The following is a 6,108-nucleotide window of genomic DNA, read 5'->3' as shown; positions in this document are numbered from 1 at the left end:
CGATCCAGCATTTGATCAATGAATGGAAGTGGGTAGTGATCCTTACGGGTAGCTTGGTTGAGATGCCTGTAATCAATGCAGACTCTCCAAGCATTCTGAACTCTAGTTGCTATGAGCTCTCCATGCTCATTCTTCACGGTAGTGACTCCGGACTTCTTGGGCACCACTTGTACTGGGCTTACCCATTCACTGTCTGAAATGGGATATATGATACCTGCTTCCAATAGTCTGGTCACTTCCTTTTTGACAACTTCCAAGATGGCGGGATTCAATCTTCTTTGTGGTTGACGGACAGGTCTTGCTCCCTCTTCTAAAAATATTCTGTGCTCGCATACTTGAGGGTTAATTCCCACTATGTCTGCCAAACTCCACCCAATTGCCTTCTTATGCTTCCTCAGTACATCAAGTAACTGCTCTTCTTGTTGAGAAGTCAGTTCCCTTGCAATAATAACCGGAAGCTTCTGCTCATCCTCAAGATAAGCATATTTGAGGTGTGGAGGAAGAGGTTTCAATTCTAACTTTTGATCATGGGCAGGCTCTGGATTATCTGGGGCTTGTGAAAATGGCGAAGTGTCCTCATTGTCAGTTAAGAGGGTCCCCACACTTGGACCTTGTCCAGTGTGCCTCTCTTCAAATTCTTCTTTCTGAACTTCAGCCACACTTTCGTCTATGACATCACACTGGAAGATAGAACGATCTTCTGGGGGGTTGTCAATGACTACATTCAGATTGAAGATTACTATGCGGCCATCTATTTCGAAGGAGTATGTTCCTGAAAAAGCATCCAATTTGAATTTTGATGTTTTCAGGAATGGTCTTCCAAGTAGGATTGATGATGGCTTATCTGAATCATTATGGGGCATCTCCAAGATATAAAAATCAGTGGGAAATGTGAGCCCTTTAATGTTCACCAAAACATCTTCAGCAACTCCAGCCACTGTAATAATGCTTTTATCTGCTAACACAAAATGAGCTGCCGACCTTTTTAAGGGAGGGAGCCTTAAAACATCATATATAGACAAAGGCATTATACTGACACATGCTCCTAAATCACACATGCAATCATAAATTACTACACCACCAATAGTACAACTAACTATGCAAGGACCTGGATCACTACATTTTTCAGGTAATCCTCCCATTAAAGCAGATATAGAACTACCTAAAGGAATAGTTTCTAATTCATTAATTTTGTCTTTATGGATACATAAGTCTTTTAGAAACTTTGCATATTTAGGTACCTGCTGAATAACATCAAAAAGGGGAACAGTTACCTCAACCTTTTTGAATATTTCTACCATTTTAGGATCAGGTTCCAGCTGCTTCCTGGGCTTCCTTGTAAGTTGTGGAAATGGAATGGGAGTAGTGTTTTCTATGGGGCCTGCGCCTTTTGGTGCTTCTTCTTGTGGTTGGGTTATCTCTTCTTCAGCTATGTCCTGTATATCCTCTTCCTCTTCAACATCTTCGATTTCTACCACCTCTTCAGCTGAGGCGTATTCTGGTGAGCTTGGTTCCTCTTGATTCCTCTCCTGCAGTGTGGTTCCGGACCTCAGGGTGATGGCATTAATGCCTCCCTTTGGATTGGGTAACGGTTGAGAGGGGATTCCAGTAGTGCTTGAAGGTTGGTTACTGGAATTTTGTGCTGAACTAAGCTGTGACATAAAAGCTTGCAGAGTAGAGGTGAAACCATTCAGACTGGCGTTAATACTGTTCATGATGGTATTTTCCATGGCCAGTTGTCTTTTCTCAAAAGCTTGTAATAAATCTTCATTAGAAGATACCGAAGAATGAGTAAATTGAGAGGTTTGCTGCTAATTGTTCGGTGGTCCTTGGTTTTGCCTCAGGTGAGGTGCTCGGTACGGTTGATTTTGCTGCCTGTTATTGTTATTATTCCACCTCTGATTTCCCTGATTATCTCTGCCTCCTCTATTATTGTTGTCCCTCCAATTCTGGTTTGAATTGTCCTGCCATCCATGGTTATTATTTCCACTTTGATTGTACCCTTGGTTGGGGCGGTCATAGAAGTTGTGAGTGGATGTCACCATGTTGTCTTCTTGTTGGAGCTGCGGGCATTCAACAGTGTAATGGCTGTAATCAGCACAAATTCCGCAAATTCTTTGTGGGACTAGTTGTTGGTTTTGCTGCGGTTGGGTTTGCTGAGCTTGTTGATTCAACTGCATTTGCTTCAGCAGGTTGGTCATCTCACAGATGCTTTGATTTAGAGCAGCAGTCTCTATGCCAGAAGATACTTCTGCAACGGCTTTTGAACGGCCTTGCTTCTGTCTGTGGTTCCGAGTAGATTCAGCTAAATCACTGATCAATTGCCAAGCTTCATCAGTGGTCTTGTACTTCTTCATAGACCCATTGCTGGCACTTTCCAATGTGGTCTTATCTTGGGGCCTCATACCTTGTATGATATAGCTGAGTAGCACGATCTTGTCAATCATGTGGTGGGGGCATGCTTCCAGAAGATTATTGAAGCGCTCCTAGTATTCAAAGAGAGTCTCATTGTCGTCCTGAACAATTGTAGAGATATCCTTCCTCAATTTATCAGTAACTTCAGATGGAAAGAATTTCTCCAGAAACTCCTTTCTGAATGTATCCCAGTTGGATACATTTGCTATAGGTTGAGTGTAGTACCACTCTCTCGCTTTTCCCTCAAGAGAGAACGGAAAAGCTTTCAGCAGAATTGAAGTTTCATCAGTGCCATCACGCCTGACAGTAGAACAGGCTGCTTGGAAATCTCTCAAGTGCTTGATAGGCTCTTGAGCAGGTAGGCCATGAAACTTGGGCATCAAATTTAGCAGTGCGGTCTTTATTTCAAAATCTGTAGCTACCGCTGGATGATGCGCTTGAAACGGTTGCATTGTAAAATCAGGAGCTCCTTCCTCCTGAATGGTAACTCTTCTAGCTGCCATGTTTTCTGCACGTAAAACAACCGAATCAGTAGAACGGGGGCTAGTTTCTTCCTCAGATTCACTTTCAGATCTGCCCTCAAAGCGGGCTAACCTACGCTATTCTCACCTTATTCGTGAAATAGTTCTTTCAATTTCAGGATCGAATATTAGCAAGCGCGGATCAGGAAGTGAACGCGTCATTTGACGGAAGAAACATGCAGCTCATAGTAGCAAAATTAAATAAAATGCAAATAAATAAATTCTAATTAATAAAATTAGCACTCTATTGCAACTCCCCGGCAATGGCGCCAAAAATTAATGGGAAGCAGAAGCTGGTGAATTAAAAATTCATTAAAATGGTTACGTTGCAAGTATAGTTCTTAACTCACCGAAAATCTGCCTATCAATTTAGAAATATGTCACACAGAGTTTAAATTAAAATTGTTGGGAGTTTTAAGTCCCAGGTCGTCTCCCAACGAGTTGCAGAAAAGTGTGCTATTTTATTAATCAAATGTTCCAAGAAGTTGAGCTAAGTAAATTGGAATTTAAATTGAGGAATTTTAAATATTATAAATAAAAGCCTTGACTGGAATTGATTGGTTAGAATCTCTATCATTGATGGTGTGATTGTAAGATTAAATTATAATTAATGGTTGTTCTGTTTGGTTATCCCTTACTAGGTAAGGAAAAGTCAAACGAGTGGGAATGCCAGATCTATTCACAAGTTGCAACCCACTTAGTTCAAAGGGATTGGCGTCGGTGACAGGATAGCAATCCAACATTTAACCCAATTACAAATTTTCTTTCAATCCTTCCAACTCAAGAGTTCCTTTTAATCAACTCCCCATCAAGTAAGGAAACTACTCACACATTGTAAATAAAGAATCCATAGCACATGAAAGGGAATTAAAAGAAGACATGATTATTGGAATAGAAATTGAATTAAAAAGAAATAATCCTTGCATTAAATAATCATAAAAGTATCTGAATGACAAAATTGAACATAACAAAGAACATGGAAAAATAAAACCAAGTTAAGAGAACAAACTAGAATGATGAAGTCTTGATGAGGAAATAACTCTTCTTACTGTTCCAATGCTAAGACCAATTGAAAATTAAAATCCTAAAAACTAGAGAGAAAAACCTAAGAGAGTGAAAAAACTAGATCTAAAACTACTGAATGAATGTGTGTTTGTTGTTTCTGCATATTCTCTGACTCTAGTCTGCTATTCCGGGCCAAAAACTGGGCCGAAATAAGGTCCAAAATCGCCTCCATCGAATTCTACAGATTATGCAGATCGCACATGTCACGCGATCGCGTCATCCATGTGGACGCGTCGCTTGCACTTTTTCCTCTCCACGCGTTCGCATCGTCCACGCTACCGCGTCGCTTGTGCTTTCCAATCCGCGCGGCCACGCAAGCCATGTGGCCGCGTCACTGCGATTTGCGCTCCTTCACGTGGTCGCGTGAGCCATGCGACTGCGTCACTTCTCGTTGGTTATCTCCTCAAATTCTTGTGTTCCTTCCATTTTTTGCTAGCTTCCTCTCCAATCTCCATCTCATTCATGCCCTATAAAGCCTGAAACACTTGACACACAGATCACGGCATCGAATGGAATAAAAGAGAATTAAAATTAAATAATTAAAGTCTCTAGGAAGCAATTTTCAAACATGTACTGAATTTAGGAAGGAAATCTAAATGCATGCTAAATTGATGAATAAGTGGGTAAGGATCATGACAAAACCACACAATTAAACACAATATAAACTATAAAATAGTGGTTTATCAAAGACACGCTTCTACTCGGGCTCCTCCGCCAGTGAACGAGTGGCTCTTGGTGGCAGTAGCGATTCAAGAAAACCACGGGGTTTCTAGCGAACCCACACAGGCCTACGAATTCTGCCGCTGCCTGAGGAGAGAAGCGCTGGGTTGTTGCGTCTTGTACGAGGCCGGACACCCAGATGCGTCTTCAAGGCACCTCCGATGAGCACATGCAACAGACCAAACGGCTTCGCAGCGAATATCGGACCATAACCTAGACGTGGTGGTCTGGTGGTCCGCCGGAGTTGACTTTCCCTTGACGGCGGAGACTGGCGGAGATGGCAACAAAGGATTCTATTTGGCGCTGGATGCGGATAAGGAAGGTTGGAAGAGATGGTCCACTGTCAGTCAATTTGGGGCTATGGTAATTTAGGTTAACGTGGTAAATTAGGATTAAACCATGGTTAACTTAGATGTGGCTTTATTTAGTAGATGGGCTTGATGTCTAGCCCAACTCAAGTTGGCAGATTTTGGCAGATAAAAAGTTGGTAACGTAGCACACTCTAGATTTTAAAAATTTTACCCTAAGATTGGGTCAAACAGAACAAACCGATAGAACCGAATTCATATTGGATTCAATGCCCAACCTAACTCACTAACATATATGAGCTTTAGCTCAACTTTCTCTCTCATCAATGAAACACACGCTGAACACAAGTGAGAGTGGAGAAGAACATAGCAAACTCTCACCCATATTGAGGATAATTGATGATGAGTATGCCTGTGTTTTCTCTCTGGTTGTAAGGGTGACAGGGTACATATTCTCTCTAATGGTGACAGGGCACATATTCTCTCTAATGGTGATAGGACACTCTCCCTCTAACGGTTAGCCGATGTACTGAGATATTTGTGTGCAATAGAGAGACAATGCATGGGTTAGCTATCGGACGTATCGGGTTGGCTGTATAACCGACAAATGAGCTCATTAGCCATAGGGCAAGCATACATCATATGCATTTATTTGTTTTGTTTGAATAAGCTTTACTTGGGTTTGCATATTTGATTATCTATGCTTAATTGTTATATGCTCTATCTTCTGTAACTACATTCTATCTGTGATTTTTTTGTCTATATTGTTTGTCTGTGCAACATAGATGCCCCTTGTCTAATGGAGGACTGACAAGGTTTGTTCCACTGATGTTTTGGAGGGTTGGAGGAAGCAGGATTTGAAGGGTTAAGTTAGGATTTGAGTTATAAACTTGAAAACCTTAGATTATATACCCAAAATCTGGTTTAGCTTATTCTTTAAGTTTAATTGTGAGTTTCGGAGTTCTAGAATCTCCTCTGGCTTTTCTAGGACATATATGTTGGCACCATTACCACGCTGAGAACTTCCAGTTCTCATCCCGTACATATGTTGTCTTTTTCAGATGCAGGTCGAAAGGCCC

This window comes from Arachis ipaensis, chromosome B7 (genome assembly GCF_059453495.1).
Source record: "Arachis ipaensis isolate K30076 ecotype BB chromosome B7, ASM5945349v1, whole genome shotgun sequence".
NCBI lineage: Eukaryota > Viridiplantae > Streptophyta > Magnoliopsida > Fabales > Fabaceae > Arachis > Arachis ipaensis.
This window is presented reverse-complemented; position numbering follows the sequence as displayed.